This window comes from Pipistrellus hanaki (genome assembly GCF_964339955.1).
Source record: "Pipistrellus hanaki genome assembly, chromosome: 2".
In the NCBI taxonomy this organism is placed as follows: domain Eukaryota; kingdom Metazoa; phylum Chordata; class Mammalia; order Chiroptera; family Vespertilionidae; genus Pipistrellus; species Pipistrellus hanaki.
Window position 1 is genome coordinate 48,492,720 of NC_140504.1, and position 19,888 is coordinate 48,512,607.

Genomic DNA, 19,888 nt, shown 5'->3' on the forward strand with positions numbered 1-19,888 from the left:
TGCCAATTACAGTTGACATTACAATAGTATATTAGTTTCAGGTGATTAGACATTTATATAGCTTACCAAGTGATCACCCTGGGAAGTCTAGTACCCATCTGACACCATACATAGTTATTTCAACATTACTGACTATATTCCCTATGCTGTATTTTACATTTCTGTGACTATTTTTTATAACTGCCAATTTGTACTTCTTGATTCCTTCACCTTTTTCACCCATCCTTCAAACCCTCCTCCCATCAATTTGTTCTCTGAGTTTGTTTCTGTTTTGTTTGGTTGTTTATATTGTTACTTAGATTCCACATCTAAGTGAAATCATACAGTATTGTCTTTCTCTGTATGACTTATTTAACTTGGTATAGTACCCTCTAGTTCCATCCATGTTGTCAAAATGGCCAGATTTTATTCTTTTTTATGGCTGAGTAATATTCCATTATATATATATAAAATCCTTCATTGGGTTTAGATGTTACAGATAGCTTCTCCTATTTTACAAACAATCTATTAATTTTACCCATGGAATCTTTTGTTGGTTAGAAATCCTTATTTTTGATGTAACCAAACTCATAAAATTTTACCTTATGTTTATGCTTTTGAAATTTTGTTTTAAAAGAGCTTCCCTGAATCACAAAGACATTTTTCTGTATTTAATTCTACTATTTTTCTTTTTTTTTTTTTTTTTTTTTTAAGTATGAGTCCCTTTACCCAGCTCAGACCCCCACTCCCCAATCCCTGAGCTCACGGGGAGGCGATGGGGGCCAAGGGCCAAGGCACTAGCGTGGCCGCATCACCCGGAGCCATACTCGATTCCAAGAAGCTCGATCACAACCCACAGCTGCTCGGGGCTATTTTTCTATAACCTTTTACCCTTAGGTCTTTAAGCCACTCAGAACCCTCTTTTGTATCTACACTAACAAAAGAGAATGATGTAAATTGACTGTACCGCCGTGACGCCCACCAGCCAATCAGGAGTGAGTATGCAAATTAACCCAACAAAGATGGCAGGTTAATTTGCATATGCTCAGAGGAATGGAACAAAGACTGAAGGCTCCAGCAAAGACTGAAGACTGAAGATGACTGAAGACTGAAGAGGCTTGGCTTCTCTGCTGTGCCTGAGTGAAGGCCCGGGTCTTGGGTGCCAGAGGAAAACCAGTGCTGGCAGCCAGGGGAAGGAAGAGCTATTGCATGAATCTTCGTGCAATGGTAATAAATAGGGATCCATTTTAATTTTTCTCCATATAGTTAGCCAGTTCCCAAATGCCATTTACTAAACAACCTATATTAAGTTCTGACATTTTCATGAGTCTGTCTGAGCTCTTTATTCTCTTCTGTTGGTCTATTTATATGTTTTTTAAATTACCATTTTTATCATTATGGTTGTATAATATATCTTTTTCTTATTTATTTATTTTTATGAAGAGAGGTAGAGAGAGAGAAAGACAAAGAGAGAGAGAGCAGGAAAGAGATATATAAATTGGTTGTTCCATTTTAATTTATGCATGGTCGCTGACTGGGAAATCCAACCCTCAACCTTGGTGTATCAGGATGATGCTCTAACTAATTGAGCTACCTGGCCAGGGAATGGCTATATAATATATTTAATATCAGAAAGGGTAAGAGCCCTTCTTTACTCTTCTTTTAAAAAAATGTCTTGGCCTGCCTGGCATGGCTCAGTAGTTGAGCATTGACCTATGAACCAGGAGGTCAAGGTTTGATTCCTGGTCAGGGCACATGCCCTGGTGGCAGGCTAAATCCCCAATATGGGGTATGCAGGAGGCAGCTGATCAATGATTCTCTTTCATCATTGATGTTTCTATCTCTCTCTCTCCTGGCCTCTCTGAAATCAATAAATATCCTATCTAATAAAAAAATAATATGCAAATTGACCATCACTCCAACACACAAAGATGGCCACCCTCATGTAGTCAAAGATGGCTGCCCCATGTGGACACAAGATGGCCGCCACAAAATGGTTGGCAGGGGAGGGCAGCTGTGGGCCATCAGGCCTGCAGGGAAGAGCAGCTGAGGGGAACAGTTGGTTGCAGGGGAGGGCAGTTGGGAGGGACAAGGCCTGCAGGTGCGGGCAGTTAGGAGGGACCAGACTGGCAGGGGAGGGCAGTTTGGAGGAACCATGCCTGCAGGGGAGGGCAGTTGGGGGCAATTGAACCATCAAGGGAACAATTAGGCTTTGATCAAGCAGGCAGGAGAGTGTTTAGGGGATGATCAGGCAGCAAGAAGAAGCATTAAAGGACAATTAGGCAGGCAGGCAGGAGAGCAGTTGTGAGAGAGATGCCTGATATCAGGCCTAATATCAGGCCTAAATGGGCAGTCAGGCATCCCTCAAGGGGTCCCAGATTGGAGACGGTGCAGGCTGGGCTGAGGGACACCCCCCCCCTACTCCACCCCCCTGCACGAATTTCGTGCACCGAGCCTCTAGTATTTTTTATAAAAAGATGTATTGGCTGTGGTTCTCTGTGTCTAACCCAAGTGTGTTTCCCGGTATTGTACCTCCATAATTTTTAGGGTAAGTTTAGTCCAACTGTATTGGACTTTATATGTTGGCTTAAAGAGAAGTCCTTGGTTCAGCTATCAGCAGTGAGTCTGAGAGTCAGCGTGGCTGATGCTGATTTGCGTCATCAGCAGTGCACACCCAGAAGCACAAGGGAAGAAACTTTAGGAAGCAGTCAAGCCAAGAGATGATATCTGGCCCTGACAATTCTCTGCAAAGTGGAACCCAATCTGATCCAAGAGAAACAGTCAAAGGCACACAGATCTTAATGAGCCTGGGAACCTAATCAGAGGCAGTAATGAATGATATTAACAATAAAGTCCTGCCAAGGAGAAAACCCTATCTGGATCCTTGGTTGCTTGTCCTGTGCTCCCGAGGAGTGCAAGGGCTTGTCAAAAGGTCGGCTCATTGCCACCTTGTCTCTCTCCTGCTTCTTGTCTCTTCTGCTCTTCAAACCCACTGTTCACACCTCAGATTTCGGGTGTGTAACATTTCTGTTCTGTGATAATTAGGAGACTGAGAGCAGGCCATGGTTAGTCATCATGATGTGAAGGTGACGGGTGCTTCAGCTCTGGAGGTGCTTACAGGTTCAGACATGTCAGGGCTATGGTTAAAGACAGAAGCTAGTGAGAGGGAATTAAGTGACTCATCATCGAAACCTTGAAAACTGAGTTCAATGAGAGGGCCAAGGATTTCTAAACGTCGAGTCTGCTCTTTGATGGGGCTGAGGCTCCACCAGGGCACGTATTATGCTGTTAACTTCCATTTTCTCGTCACCGAGAACTGTAAGGCCAAGAGAATCAATTCTATTTGGTTCACCCCGTGTTCACCAGTTCTGCAAAAAACTCTTCTGTGTATTTGTGTCTCACCTTTCTCCCTCATGCCATTCTTATCCTCTGCTGCTGCATGATGCTCAGGTCACTTCTTGTTTGTTGAGCTCTTACTTCTAAGAAATTTTCCATTGATTTATGTGAATGATGTTTCTTCCCACAAGTGGCTCTACCAAATACTAGTGTTGGCCTCAGATGTTTACTTCAAGAATGGTCAACAAGTTTGATTGCTTGGCCATGTGGCTCTCTCTGCCTAACCTGAGTGAGTGTCTCTCTCTGTAACCATGTTGAATCCCACACTGTGGTAGGAGATGGCCTGTGTCACCTGCTCCCTTTGGAGAAGTGGCAGTGCCCTGCCCTCATCTAACCTGTGTGGCTCTGCTAAATCCCTGAAGGCTGGAATCCAAAGGTCTTATTTCTCTGCCACTTCATATCAAGGGAACATGCCACAAAGGGCCACTGTAAGGGAGAAGGCTTTAGTCTCTTCTCTTATTCTCAAATTAGATAATCTATTCTCTACCTTAGGGGTGTCGAACTCAATCAGAGAAGGGGCCAAAATCTAAAATCCAGCCTAAATCGCGGGACGAATGGTTTACTGAACATTCAATGTTCAGTAAACTGACAATGTCATAAACTGACAGCGGAGTGCAGTGATGACAGCGCGGTGCGGGCCACATTGCAAGGCCTGGCGGGCTGGATTTGGCCCGCGGGCCTTGTGTTTGACACATGTGCTCTACCTCTACCCTCTGTCACCCATCAATTCCGGACTTCCAGGAGGAAAGGGGGATTGAAGCCCAGGCTATTGGATAGGATGCTGGGCTGACTGAGAGAGTTGCTCTCATGCCAATCAGATTCAGATTGAGCAGGATGACAATGACCTTGTTTAGGGCTCTCAAGGATCCCAGAATGTTCTACTTCTTAGAGCCTCTGCTTGTCCATGTCTATTTAAGACTAGAGAGTACATAGTTCAGTCTCAGAGGGCTGAGAGCACCAAACACTTAGGCAGAGATATTTCTTACAAAATAGCAGTTGCACCACGCCAATTGGCTTCCTATATTTGGTTCCTCCCAGGGAGAACAAATATAACATTTTACACATTGCAGGTTTCCACACAGACCATGTGGCCAACCGACTTCTTAATGTGGGTCTACCAGTCCCAAAGGGAACCTCCTAAAGTCAGGCCATACTTTATCACTATGAAAAAAAAAAAAAAAAAATTGGTGAAAAAAGGTGGGAAAAGGCAGAGATGGGCCCAAATATATGGATGTCAGGGTTCTCTCTCTGGTCCACCATGCCTGCTCCCCCAGCTACCACTTTCTCTCAGAAGCTCCCAAGATGCTCAGTTCCATTCTGCCAACTTGGCCAGACAAACACAATTAGGAAGAGCTATTCTTTTGGGAATGACACTTGGAAGCCACTCTGCTATGTCTTCTTGTGAATCACGAGGATCTGAGGGTGAGGAGAAGCCAGGAAGAAAGGTATTTATGCTCTTTTATGATTCAGGGACTCTGATTTTTTGCTTGCAAAAGCAAACAAAAGAGACCTCAGGATAAGAAATAAAAAAATAGTGCACAAAAATGTTGCAGATAATAAACTATCCATAGAAAGATGCATAGGCTGGCTTAAAAAGGAGAAAAAATGCAAAGCTAGAAACAGGTCTTGGGTCCCACTATACTTTTGGTAAATTAGCGTCCACCCTGACTTGGAATTTTCAACCCTGGCCAGCCCACCATCTACTCAGGAACTAGTGACCATAAAAGAAAAAATGAACCTAATTCACCCTGGCTGGTGGCTCAGTTGGTTGGAGAGACATCCTATACACCAAAAGATTGTGTGTTCAATTCCTGCTCAGGGCACATAACTAGGTTGCGGTTCAATCCCCCATAGGGATACATACAGAATACCGAAGGCAACTGATTGATCTCTCTCTCTCTCTCTCTCTCTCTCTCTCTCTCTCTCTCTCTCTCTCCCTCTCTCTCTCTCTCTCTCCTTTCCTCTCTCTAAAATCAATGGAAATGTTTCCTTTGGTAAGAATTTTTTAAAAATAAAAAATAAATGAACCTAATTAATTTTGTCCCATTTGGAGCATTTGTCTTAGCTTTTTCCCAGTTCTGCCTCTCGACTTCATCTTGTAGAACCTCTCCCTTGATTCATATTCTATATTCCCCATTTGACATAGCAAAAATGAATATAAATTACAATACTCAATGACAGTACAGTTCTGTGCTGAGGGAAATAGCACATTTAAATGGAGTTGGAGGGCCTACAAATTGATTGCATCTTTCTAGAAAATAATCTGGCAATAGAAAATGCTGAATCATAGCTGTGATCCATTCACTTTATCTAGGAAAGCACACACTGAACAAATAAACCATATTGATGTTATTAGGGTTAAAGAGCAAAAATAACTATATTGATTTTATTGATACTAATGAACTACAAATGATGTAAGTATTCAAGCTGAGGCAAATTAGAAAGAAATTATGATATTCCCACTTAATGGGCATAATATTACAATGAAAATAAACAACATGAGGGCTCTATTGACATAAACTATCTGAATATGAAATAATACCAGAGAAAATACACTGAGAAGTATGTACTCACACCAGTTTCACAACATGCAAACTTGACAGCATTAGAAGGAAATTGACAGACCATAGGCAGTTAATATACAATGGGCTTTTCCTCTGGAAAGTAAGTTCATAGGAAAGTATTTCCTAAATAAAATAGAAAGACAGGAGGACAAGGCATTCTCCTTCTGGTAGGTGTTCCTGTGCTGGCATGGGTAAGGGGCCTGGCTCCTTTTCCTGTACGTTTTGTTTCTGTCGTGTGGATGTTCTCAGCTCAAGGAGAGGACAGGAGAAGTCATTCTCCTTAAAGGCCTGGCCTTTCACCCTCTGTTTCTGCCACCTGACAGTTTGGTCTACAGGAAGTCCTTGGCTTCTCTTCACTTCTCCTAACTCATTTTTCAGAAATCAACCAAAGTTAATCACTTATTGGAAAAACACCTGGAGAGCATCTGTCAGCAGCAATGCTTAGTTGAGTTGTCACCAAACAAATGTTAGAGAGTCACAGCTCTAGCCCTGGGCAGCCTAGGGCAAGTGTGGGCCTCAGTTTCCTCATCTGTAAAATGGCAATGTGGACCAGGTCATTTCAAGACTTTGAAGTTCTGACATTTCTCTGGTTCTGTCTTTACAGAATTAGGGAAAGGGCCCTGTGTGGAATTTGCATCACTCTGAGGCTGAGAATCAGCTCTGCCATCCACAGCCAGCTGCCTAGGTAGGTCACTCTCACTGCAGGTGCAAGGGCTCGTCAAGGATTAGAAGAAAAAAAACACATTCCACTTGTTTTGGTCCTTTATTGTTAGACAATTAATAACAGTTCATTATTTCTTGAAAAGGTGAAGAGCCAGAAAGTTCCAGCAAGAAGCAGAGCTCCTTTAGAAGAAGACTGGGTGCATCCTGCTTGACCTTGAGTTCCCAGAATGAGATATCCTAAACAGCTCTGAAACAGACAGAGGGTGGTGATGATCAGACTCTGGCGGAAAAACCATTCCCCAGAGAACCAAACAAGCTGGGCAGAAGTGAGTCACAAAAGCTTCAACCAACTGGAGAAAGAACACTGGGAGCAAGTCAGAATTCTGCCATGTATGCAGTGATCAAGAAGAAAAAGACTGAAGAGAAAAAATAGAAACTGAAATAGAACGTGACTGTCTATGGTGTGCAGAGGATCCTTATGGCCAGCCTCTAAATCTAATGAGCACATCTCTCTTTGTGCAGTGAAAAGTGATGACGAGGGGATGACTCAGAAGTGGGAAGAGGGGAGAGCTTCTGTCTGCTTTTGGCTAAGAGAGTGATGGCCTCTTGGCTGCTTCAGGGGCCAGGCTGCCATAAAGGAGTAAGTAAAGCTCTTCTCACTAAGAATAGGACATTGGAACACCGGGGTCCTGTCTACAACAAATATCTTACGGGTACAATGATCATAGCATGTGTTATATGGCTTAAAACAACTGTTTATTTAGATTTTGGTTCTGCCGGCTGGCTGGGCAGTTCTGGTCTTGGCCAGCGTGGCTGAATTCTGTTGTGCTCTCATGCATCAGTGGTCAGCTGGTGAATCCGCTGGCAGTTGATGATTGAGGATGGCCTCATTCACATGTCTGGTGGCTAGCAGGCTGTTAGCAAGAGTTATGAGGCAACTGGGCCACATGCCTCTCATCAACCAGCCGGCCAACACGTGTTTATGTGGCAGCAGATATTCAAGAGCAGCAAGACAGGAAGCTGCAAAGCCCCCTGAAGCCCAGGTTAAAACTTGTACATTGTCACTTCCAAAGCACTCTATTGATCAAAGCAAGACACGAGGCTGGCTGGAGTGACCGACTGTCCCAGAATGCCCTGGACTGAAGGGTTTCCCAGGACAGGAACCTAGAAAGTTCCAGACAAACTTTCATTCTAATGACCTGCCCAGATTCAGAGAAGATATACAAGTGGCCAGTAAACACACAGAAACATGGGTGACATCATTAATCATCAGGCAAATGCAAATCAAAACCACAATGAGATATCACTTCACACCATTAGGATGACTGATATCCAAGAATGGAGAATAACAAGTGTTGGTGAGGATGTGGAGAAGTTGGAATCTTTATGCTTTCCTTGTGGGAATGGTGCAGCCACTGTGGAAAATGGTATGGTGATTCTTAAAACAATTGAACATAAAATTACCATACGATCCAGCAATTTCAGTTCTGAGTAGATGCCCCCCAAAAATTAAAAGCATAGACTCAAGTAGGTATTTGTACATCCATGTGCATAGCAGCATTATTCACAATAGACAAAAGGTGAAAGCAATCCAAGTGCTTACTGGGTAACCAGAGTATGAATGGGTAAATAAAATGTGTAGACATACAATGGAATATTATTCATCCTTAAAAATGATGGCAGATGGGGAGTTAGTGTTTAATGGGTACAGAGTTTCAGTTGAGAAAGATGACAAAGTTATGGACATAAATGGTGATGATGGTTGCACAACAATATGAATGTAATTAACACCACAGAACTGTACATTTCTAAACGGTTAAAATTGTAAATTTTATGTTATGCATATCTTATAATAAAAAATGGAGTGGGGGAAATAGACTTCTCTTTTACAGAGAGGAGCTACAAACTATCGTGGCCAGCTCTGTCTGGGTAGCTCAGCTGGTTCCTGTCATTCTGTGCACCAAAGGACTGCAGGTTCAGTTCAGGATACATCCCTAGATTGTGGGTTCGAAACCCAGTTGGGGCACCTATAGGAGGCAACTGATCCATGTTTCTCTCTTACATCGATGTATTTCTCTCTCTCTCTCCCCCTCTTTCTCTTTCCTCTTCTCTGTCTCTAAAATAATTTAAAAAAAAAACAAAAACACACACAAAAAAAACCCTTATCCTCGGGTGAGGATTTTAAAAAACAATTGTGGCCATTCTTGGCATCTGCCACACATGTTTACAGAAATTTAATTAAATAAGACCAAGCTGCTGCAGTAGAGCATAGTTTTGGGGGAGGTTTGCTAGGAGACAGCAGGCAAGGTTCAAATATTGACTGTTTTGGTACTCTTTCCTCTGGGAGCCAGTTGCAGCTTATGTGTATTCATCTGGGCAGGAAAGAAAGGGATTAAAAGAAGGTACATGTTGATGAGTAAATGAGGTGGTGAGGATGTGTGGCAAGACTTTGGAACTGGCCAGAAAAATAAAATAAATAAAATAAAACAAAAATAAGTCAGAGCCCTCAAGAAATCATTCACATGTAAGGAGGGGTCTGAGTAGCCATTTCCTGTCCCCATTATGCCCCTGGCTGCACACAGAGCAGGCAGTCACGAAGGAAACCCCCAGGGCCTGGCTCATGCACTGCCTCCCCCTCCTAGGCCTGCTGTTTGGTGTTCATGAGAATCTATGTTTATGGGAAACTCTGATTGTCCCTAACTCCAGTCCAGTGTCCGGAGGAGCAGCTGGCCGGGAGGAGTGAGGAAAGGCAGCAGTGCCTGTGGGTGGCCAGGCACGGGGTGGAGGCAGAGAGCAGGCAGACAGAGGGTGAAGGACGCTGTGAGGCAGATGACCATGAGAAACAACCCGTCTCCAAGAATGCTGTGGCTGGAAGGACTTGGAGAACATCCTGTCCACTTTTCATTTAGATGAGGAAAATGAGTCCAGAACTCTCTGGGTACTTGTTCAGGGTTACCTGCCTGAGGAAGCAGGAAATGACAGAGCTGGTGCTTGGGACATGGTTTTCTCATTTCTAAGCCAGAGTTCTGTCTTCTGCATCCAATGGCTTCCAATTTCCCACTGAACCTTCCCCACACTAGTCGCTGTAAAAGACAACGGGAAAGCCCCACTAAACGTGCTCCTTGCCCCCAGATTTGACCTACCATGCCATCCGTACACTGGCCCGTCTTACAGTTCCTTCAGCCCCGAGAAGTCTGGTACAGAGGGTATACCTGTCCTTTTATCAGCTACTGAATTCAGGTGTTCTGCTGTATTTCCCAGTCATTTCCCTCCTCAGATGCAGGGGGTTGGGGGAGGGGTAGTTTTAGGTATAATATGAAGTACCGTGCAGACCAGCTCTTTCTTCTCAGCTCAGTGACTAAGATTTAGCTTGCTCTGGGTTGTTGCTTAACAGTTAAAGGTCAGCAGTGGGTGGGCACAGCTTGTCTAAGGAGGCTGAAGTGCTAGGGGAGTGGTCGGCAAACTCATTAGTCAACAGAGCCAAATATCAACAGTACAATGATTGAAAATTCTTTTGAGAGCCAAATTTTTTAAACTTAAACTTCTTCTAAGGCCAAATCTTCAAAATAGACTCACCCAGGCTGTGGTATTTTATAGAAAAGCCACACTCAAGGGGCCAAAGAGCCACATGTGGCTCGAAAGCCGTAGTTTGCTGATCACGGTGCTAGGGTATCGAGTAGTGCTGAAGGACATAATTCTCTCTCTCTTTTCATAAAGAGGAAAACATCTTGGAAGAACCCCAATTGAGAAAATCTACTATATTGATTTATTAATCCATTTGCCTTTTCCAGCTGGGAAGGCGTCAATAACTGGAAAAAGCTAGTACTTTCCCCAGTCTTTTGTGCTGTCCAGGACTCATTGTGGTGCTCTAGGAATCCCAAGGTTTAAATCTACATCCATTGTTTAAGGGCCTGCTATGAATAAGTTACTAGGAGACCTTTCAAGAGGAGGCAGGTACAATGCCTGCCCTCATGGAGCTCATTGGACTCAACTCAAAGACAAGTGGACAAGAGAGGGACCCAGGAAGCACTACATGCTTGGTGTCTGACATCCAAGTAGCAGAGGTTAGAACCAGAGAGCAAAAAGAATCTGGAAATTGCAGTTTGACCACTACCATCCTTTGACCCATGCTTGCTCATCAGGATGGAGCCAGAAAAAGGATCCCAGGGTACCTTGAGAGATTGGGTCAGGCCAGATGGGAAGAGATAAGCCAAGAAGCTGGGAGTTGAAACAGTGGACTGAAAGTCAGAGAGGCAAGGAGAGGGCAGAAGCAGAACAGGGATTCAAGAATTAAGTGTGGTGAGACATTATATTAGTTAGGATGCAGGTTTAGCTACATGGGGCCGAGATCCAGAGTAACTGGGATAAAAAAAAAAAAAAAATAGAAGTGTTTTTCTCAAGTAAACTCAGAGCTGATAAAATGGTTCTGTTCAGTGAGTCATCGAAGGCACATGCTTCTTCTCTCTTCTTGCTCCATGGTTGTGGTCCTCATTGTTACGGTTGTGGTCCTCATTGTTAGATTATGGTCCTCATTGTTACGGTTCAGCATGACTCACTACCACATCCACATTCCAACCAATAGAAAGCGGGAAAGGAACTATGGAAAGGAGCCTCCTTCTCTTTAAAGGCAAAGAATTTGCTCTCACCATTTCCACTCACATCCTGTCGGTTAGAACTTGGTCATATGGCAATGCTCAGCTACAAAAGAGGATGGGGATTGTCGTGCTTATTCTGGGTGACCATGTGCTAAAAGTCTGCTAAATTTTCTACTGCCATGGAGAAGGGAAAAATAGATATCGGGGACACCAAGTAGACTCTGCCCTGGGCATAGACTAGATGGAAGCAAGGCAAAGTAGGGCCCATGTCAGCAAGTTCAGATACCAAGCACAGCAGTTCCTCTGTGAAGCCTGCCAGGACCGTGTCCTCCAGGACACTGGGAAGAGAGAAGCACAGAGAAGAGCGAGATTACAACCATTGGAGGAATTAAGGAAGGCTTCATGTAAGCGTGCATTTGAGCCAAGTCCTGAAGAAATGGGCAGGACTTTGACACTAGATGGGGAGAAAGGGCACACCCAAAAGACATGTCAGTCATGTGAAAAGAGCAGCAGGAATGGAATCCACATAACAGGAGCCAATGAAGATGTTTAACAGGGGGAAGAAGGGAATGTGCTTCCTTTGACTTCTCATGGGCCAATATAATAATGCTTTGAGCCAAAACCAGTTTGGCTCAGTGGATAGAGCGTCGGCCTGAGAACTGAACGGTCCCGGGTTTGATTCTGGTCAAGGGCATGTACCTTGGTTGTGGGCACATCCCCAGTAGGGGGTGTGCAAGAGGCAGCTGATCAATTATTCTCTCTCATTGATGTTTCTAACTCTCTATGCCTCTCTCTTCCTCTCTGTAAAAATATATATATATATATATATATATATATATATATATATATATATAATATTAAAAAATAATAATAATGCTTTGATGCCAAGACAGGCAAAGGAAGGGGCCACAGGTTAAGATGAAGATTTGGGCCAATGGGTGCTAGACTGAGTTTACCCCTCCCCAAGAAGAGTTAGAGCACACTGATTTTACATAAGCAGCCGTTCTGTGCCACTCTGCTCTAAGTAGCCCAAAAGCCTTGCCTCCTTTTCTCTTTTAGTTTGGAGTGAGAGGCTGTGCCCTCTAATGTCCCTTGGAGACATTCTCCCTGTCTCCCTGAGCCCTGGGCACAGATGCTTGGTACTGAACCTAGGTGATGCTCTGGTTCCCAGTTGTGTCTCTATGGGAATAAGGAACAAGGATGGCAGCCAGGCTGGCATTATTCTGCATATGTAATCGAGCTGGAAGAGTTGTGAAACCCCGGAGGTTCTGCTAGGCTGTTCTGCAGTAAATGCTTGTTATAAATATAAATCTGTCTTGCTACTCAACAACAATGAGAAATACCCTAGGGTTGCCAAATCTGGAAATACTCATTCGTCTCTGGGCACGCTGCTACAGGATGCTGGCCAACACATGGCAGCATGCACAGGGGCACACTCTCTTACTCACCGTCTTCCACATCTCACTACTGATTCAGACCTCCTTCAAGTTTCCAACTCATGAAAGGTTAGAACTGCAGCTGGGTTTAGAGAAAGTAAAGTCCTACCTTTGAGTCAAAAATAAAAGAAAACAACAGTTGCCAACCTAGGGGATGGGAGCTTGGCTGCAGCTAGTATAACAAAAAGACTGAGAGGTTTTTGTGGACCCTACATTTACGATCAACCAATGGTATGCAGTTAGCATAAAAAATGCTAATGTGGTCTTAACATTGGAACGAGTGGAGCATCCAAACAAAGGAGGTTGTTTCTGATCCTGTCTCAGATCAGAGTAACGTATGAGGTACATTCAGAGAAAAGGCTCCAGACTAGGATGAGGACTCAAAACTATGGAGATAAGAGAACTGAAATCCTGCAGCCCGGAGGAGACTCAGATGGACATAACGACCATCTTCACATACCTGAAGGTTGTCATGGGGATAAGGGGAGCCATTTGTTCTGTGTGGGCTCCGGGTAGAAGTGATCGCCTGGCAATTTTGTTTCAGGATAGAATTAGAATTGCCTGAAAATGAAACGTTCTCTCTTATGAGAGAGTGAATTCTCTATTGCTGCAGTTTGAAAAAGGCTGGTTTAATCTGTATATGAGATGCTGTTGCAGAAATTCACACATTGGGGAAAGGCAGGGCTAGGGGACCTCTTGAGTTTCTTCCAACTTCAAGGTCCTATGATTCTGTGTGTTCAGTTTTTTAATTAAACTCTTTATTGGGAGATAATTATAGATACATATGCAGTTATGTGATATTCCGTAATACAGATATAATTGAGGGAAACTGGGTATACCTACTCTAACTGGCTAAGACTTGCAAAACTATAGCACAACCAGGATATTGACTTCTGCAACAAAGCCTGTCCTTCCTGTGCCTCAGTTGTCCCTGCCCTTGAGGAGCAACCAGTCTATAGGAGGATAAGACATATACAGAATCAAAAATTGTGCAAATTTGGGTATAAATTAACCATTTGAGTGGGACTATCCATGCCATGGATGACCAGAAGACAAAGAAATCACATTTACCTCGGGCTCTCAGAAGCTTCACAGAGGAGGTGGCATGGAATTGGGCCTTGAATAAAAACTATGAACTCAACAGAGAGAAGTGGCATAGTTGGGTAAAGACCTCTGGCTCCTAAGAACAAGAAGATGTCTCCTTATGGATAGCTTGCATTATTATAAATCTGGTACATAAAGTACTAAAGAAGTGAACATTGATGCTCAAAGAACCTTCGGTAGCCTCTCAGCTGTGCTTTGTTCAATTCCTACCTCATCCATAGGGCCTCATGTACCACAGGAACCTAGCATCTGCTAAATGGATGCCCAAGTGAAGAAATGAATGAATGGATATCTGCCCTGTTGCCCCAGTTTTGCGTTTCTTCTCCAACAGGAGAAGAGCATGCGATGGTTTAACTTGGGTGACTGCCTGAAATCCATGCGGTTTTCTAGTGTTATAGGAGAGCATGTGATGCTGATGAAGGCTGAGGTCACAGGTGCCCCACAAAACCCAGAGGCCAGTTAAATATTTCTCTTTTGTGGCTACAGGTTTAATACCACATCCGTGGTATGCCACTGTTCAAAGGAATCTCATTATCCATCATTGGTCATCTTTTTCTTAAATATTTTGATAATCAAGCCTGCAGAACAAGCTTCTGTACCTACTTACCTTTGCCCCTGCTTAGCCTGCCTCGCCCCTGGGTTTGTGGTGTGGGAAAATAATGTGTTTCCTAGAAGCAAAGAATGGCAGAGCTTGAGGAGTTGGGGAGGGAGGACCTTAAAATTTAAAAATCGTCTGCCCTTACCCTGCTTTTCTTTCTTTTCTTTTCTTTTTTTTAATATATATTATTGATTTTTTTTTTTTACAGAGTCGAAGAGAGAGGGATAAAGAGTTAGAAACATTGATGAGAGAGAATCATTGATCAGCTGCCTCTTGCACACCCCGTACTGGAGATGTGCCCGCAACCAATGTACATGCCCTTGACCAGAATTGAACCTGGGACCTTTCAGTCCACAGGCCGATGCTCTATCCCACATGTGTCAAACACAAGGCCCGCGGGCCAAATCCAGCCCGCCAGGCCTTGCAATGTGGCCCGCACCGCGCTGTCATCACTGCACTCCGCTGTCAGTTTATGACATTGTCAGTTTATGACTGTTCAGTAAACCATTCAGCCCGCGATTTAGGCTGGATTTTAGATTTTGGCCCCTTCTCTGATTGAGTTCGACACCACTGAACCAAACCGGTTTCGGCTACCCCCCATTTCTTAAATGGAGGTCAGGAAGGGGCATGTTCTGCCCAGTGTCATTTCATGAGCCACTGGGGAGCAGGGACCAGAGCTCCAGCCTCCTGGCTCCTCTTCTGATGTTCACTCCAAGGCATCCAGCTGTTTCCTTCTCCAACAAAGCCAGCCCCTCCTACCTGTGGCCATGTGCCAAGAGTTTCTGATGCTTATGAGAACATGGTGTAAGAATTAGGTGTACTTGGTTTTCTTTATGTACAGAAGCATAAAAAAGATCAAAGCACTTACAGTTTGATGATGATCTCAAATGCAAGCTCAAATTGCTGAGTTAAACAGCCAGCAATATTTTTAGAGGGCTTTCCGGCATAATTACTCAAGATGGAATTAAACCATATTTGCCTTTGGCTTATTCTCCTCTCCTCCCACTGCCTGGAAAGGGGAAGAAGGGGGTACCAACAAAGAAAATCATGAGAGACTAGTGCTAATTACAGATTTTTACCTGCCTGGCGTTCTTTTGCTTTGCACATTAATTAAATCAAGGCCAGGTGTCTCACAGGCCAGTTGGCCGCTGGCTATCGGAAGTGATTAATAGATCCCAGCAAATGGGTAAAGGAAACAGTTTTCAAATTTTATGGGTCATTGATGCTGCTTTTCTCAGCAGAAATCAAGAATGAGAAACAACTTGAGCTGAAGTGGCCTAGTTCGTTAGAGAGCCCCAGCAGCTGCTCACGTGCTAACCCTCTCCACAGCCCCCGGAGCAGGTAGTTCCCCTCTGCCAGCAGATCTGGCCAAGCCAGCAGATCTGAAGGATTCAGGCCTCAAGTTTTTTTTCTAAAGGAAATTTGAGGTTCAGGATTTGGAGGTTTGTGACTCGGGACCAGAGGCTGCGACAGAGTCCTGAGCATCGACTGGAAGTTAGCGCTGTGATCAGGAGCTAAGTCTCCAGCCTTCCTGCTCTTCCTCCTTGACGCTGACAGCTCTCCCCACTGCTGTCAACACTGAGATGATGACAACAGAGGACAGAAACAGAACCAGGCTTTAGACACTCTCAGGCATGACACAGTTCAGAACACAGCGCTGCTCCTGAAGGCCAGGGCTCTTCTTCCTGCCCCTATCAGAAGGACTTCGGGCTGAAACACAGAATGACACCCCCACCCCAGCTGTATCATGGCTCAGGGTGCACAATTCCTTGGGCAGGGCCAGATCAGGTTTCCTTCTAGAGGACCGTGATCCATGCTGAGGCTGGGACGAAGCTAGGAGGGCAAAGAGGCCGGGCAGAGGGAAACAAAGGTCACTTATTATGTACAAAGAACGCGTTTGTGCTAGCGTGTGAAGCCCTGCGCTCTTGCACAGTACTGTGCCATTCCTAGAGCCCTGAGCTCACACTAACAATGTGATCAGTTCCAAATGCTCCTCAGATACGTATCTGCCTTCTGTGGTGCTGATGCCCGATTCTCTGAGACCGATTTCTGGGTGAGCAACCTAGGGCTGTGCAGGGAGGCCTGAGCCTTGCCCACACACTACTAGGAGAAAGGCACACGCTCCTTGTCTTTGTGACTCTTAAACACGAACACACATCCGTTTGTACAACTTGAGTCCCTTTCTGAAGAACCCTGGACCTGGTCCACCCTCCCCCACAGTGAGTTAAACCAAAATGCCCTGGCCTTTGAGGGCTGGTAGAAATGACTAAACTGTATTTTGTAGCCAATAATCATATCATGTCATTTTCATCCCGGAAACCAGAAAAGCACTTAAGATAATAGTTTAATCTTTCATTCTTTTGTTTTTTGCCTACTCTTTTTTTACCCAAGCCCATTCTCCAGTAGGTCTGTGGCCCCATGACACTTTTTTTCTGAAACTTTCTGGTGCCTTCCAGAGAAAAGGGACTCATGGCCTGTGTTACTCTTCAAATTGGGCCAGGGAATGAGCCTCTCTGGAGAGGAGGAAGGGCAGGGCTAGGGTGAGGCAAGGCTAGCACCTGCGACACACGTGGAAGGAGAAACTCTCAGGCAGGACCTGTACTTCCACGACCTTGACAGTGAGCATTTCCCTCCATTTTGCACCCTAGGTGCCTCACTAGTCTCATTGTACTCCTGGCCTTGGTGTGGAGGAGAATTCTAACCCTAACGGGAGCAATTAGCTTCCCTGGGTCACAAGCCCAGAATGCTTTTTAAAAAGATACCAATCCCACAGCTTCACCCCAATGAAATCAGAACCCTGGGTGCGGATCCTGGGCTCACTCATCCAGGTGAGTCTATTGTACAGCCCTGGTTGAGAGTTGCTAGTCTGAGGGCTGACCTTGGGCCACAGGTAATAGGTGAATGTTTTGCTGGTTTGGTCTGGGGTCAGTTGTCTCTGTTCTGACTTGGCCCATTGAGGATTTTCTCTGGGTTCCACAAGGTCTGGCTGGACTTCCAGGTTGACTTGCCCAGGAGGTCTGATCTTGGCTGCAGTGCCAGGCACACCCCCACTTCCAGCTCCCCAGACAGACTGTTAGCTAAGTTCCTTATCAGTCTCTGGAAGCCCTAGAGATTCCCATGCCAACTGCATTTCCTTGGATGTAGCCACAGTCACGACCAAGTTGGTGCAGGAAATCTGTGAGGTGGTCTTTGCAGACTCTGAAAGAGGCTAGCATGTTCTCTTAAACTTATAAAAAACATCTCCTCCCAGACAGGAACCTGGGGTGGGAGATGGAGACACATGCCTATCTCTCTCTTTCCCCAAGACCCGTTGGAAATACAGGGATAGGCCTCTCCCCTTCCTTTTCTTGCCTTATAGCAACTCCCACCGATACAATTCTCTGATGGGATCCTCCAGCCCTTCAGAAAATCCTCTCTCTTTGGAGCTTAATTTCCAAGCTTATTGTCATTCGGGGGGCTCAGGGAAATCTAATTTACCGTGAAACCTCAGCGATGGCAGAGATGTGCCTTCCCCCTGAAACACTGACGCTCCCAGAGCAGAAAGCTTCATAGGAGATAGAAACACTTCTTGAAGTATTTCAAAACAACATTAGCTCCGCTCTACACGTTTTGTGCCAAGATTCAGCATTTTACACAGAGCCTTGGGATGCACAAGTTTCTTTCTGGATTTTCACTCCTCATTCTCCCAGCTTTGGAAGAGGCAGGTAGGAGGGGAGGACATTTTTATTCCCATCTCATGTTTGTACAATAAGGCAGAGGAGAGAACCAAGTGAATATCGGGGCCCTCAGAGGGCAGGAGGTGCAGTAGAGGGGCCAGAAGGAGAGAAACAAGAGTGAGGAAGTGGGTCTTGAGTTTCTGCTAATGTACTTATCAGGCTCCTTAAATCTCTGAGCAGATCTGGGGTATTCTAAAAAATTGAAGTCTTTGACTCAGCTATGAAAACGGAAAAATGTATAATCCATCTCTTCCTAAACCTGGGTGGGCAGCCTGGACGGACTTCACGGGTGTAGGTTTCCCTGACTCTCCTCCACTCCCACGCACCCCCCCACACACACACACACACACACATTCTGTTTCTCTGTGAGTCCCTTCTGCAAACAGTCATGACTCAGGTTGGTGCAGGCTCACCTCATCCTGTCTCTTACTGAGGCCTCCCACTCTGTCCTGCTTGCCTGCCCTCCCGTCCATAGCCAGGCGAGGCTTCGTGCCAGCCCACAGGCCCCGCTTCTGTAGCTGCACAAATACCACTAAGTCCTGTAGGCTTCCAGGAGCTGGGCCTGTTCTCCACAGGAGATTAAGAGCTCGCATTGAGTCAGCAGCTCAGCTGGGCCTGGAGCCCAAGACTCTTGGCGAGACCTCTGTCAGCTGGGGCATTCCCCGTCCTCCCTACTTCTCTCTCTCTTGTGGACTCCTCCTTCGCATTCCCAAGCCCATAGGTAGGTATCTGTCCCCAAACTGGGCAATCAGTGTGCTACCCTATCCCAGCTCTAGAGCTGCCCTGACGAAAGCTCTTGGCCTTGATGGTTGGCCACATCTATAAGCAGAGAGAAGCCTGTGGCTTAGTGGTGACAATGGCATTCCAGAAGGCTGGGGCTGTGGGGTGTGTGTGTGTGTGTGTGTGTGTGTGTGTGTGTGTACCACCTTTCCTTGGCTGTGACCCTCTGGATTCTAAGAGGGAGAGAGAAACAGTTGCCAAGACTCACCCACAGGCCTTCAGGGCCTACACTCCATGAATCACAGCTACTGTACGGCGTGCAAAGTCACTGCCAGGAATCTGGGTAGACAGCATAGACTTATTTTTTAAAAGATTTGCTCATGCACCCAGGCTCTTACGAAATGCTTGATAATTATTGCCAAAAATAGATACTGGTTTAGGGTCTCCAGTGCTGTAGCAGGCAGATCCTCTGATGAGGGGCCTGGATACCAGTGTGTAGTTCAAACCTCGCCCCAGGGGAAGTCTGAGTTAAAGTGAGTATAGGGCACCCCCAACCTCCACAGAGAGGAAATACCACGGACCCCACCTTTGCTTCTTGAGGGGAGGAAGGAGAACTGCAGGAGAAGCCCTTCGTGCTAACTTTGGAGAACAATGACCTTTGTGCCAACTATTCTCTGAGTCACTTAATGTCATTCCCATTCATGGGGAGAGAGAAATGTGGAGCATAAGGTTTGAATTTCCAACTTCTTGGCAATCCAAGCATGTTTAGGCTTCCATTAACAACAAGTCCCCAAAGCGCAATCTCTTCTGCTGGGAGATACCCTCTTCAAACTTTTAGTCATTCAATGGGCCTAAGGGACTATAGACCACAGGCCTCAGAGCTACCATGTTTCTTAGCGATCATCTTGTCCAACTCCTCACTTACTGATGACCAAGCTGAGACCCAGAGCTGGATGGAACTTGATCTTCATGTTGCAGACCTAAGTACCAAGTAGCCAGCCTAGGGTGAGCCTTGTAGAAAAGAAGATGGATAGGACACAGCCTCTGCCCCCAAGAAGTTCCAGATTATCAGGGGAAACAATGATACAAAGTAGATGCCATTAGATCCATATGCAGT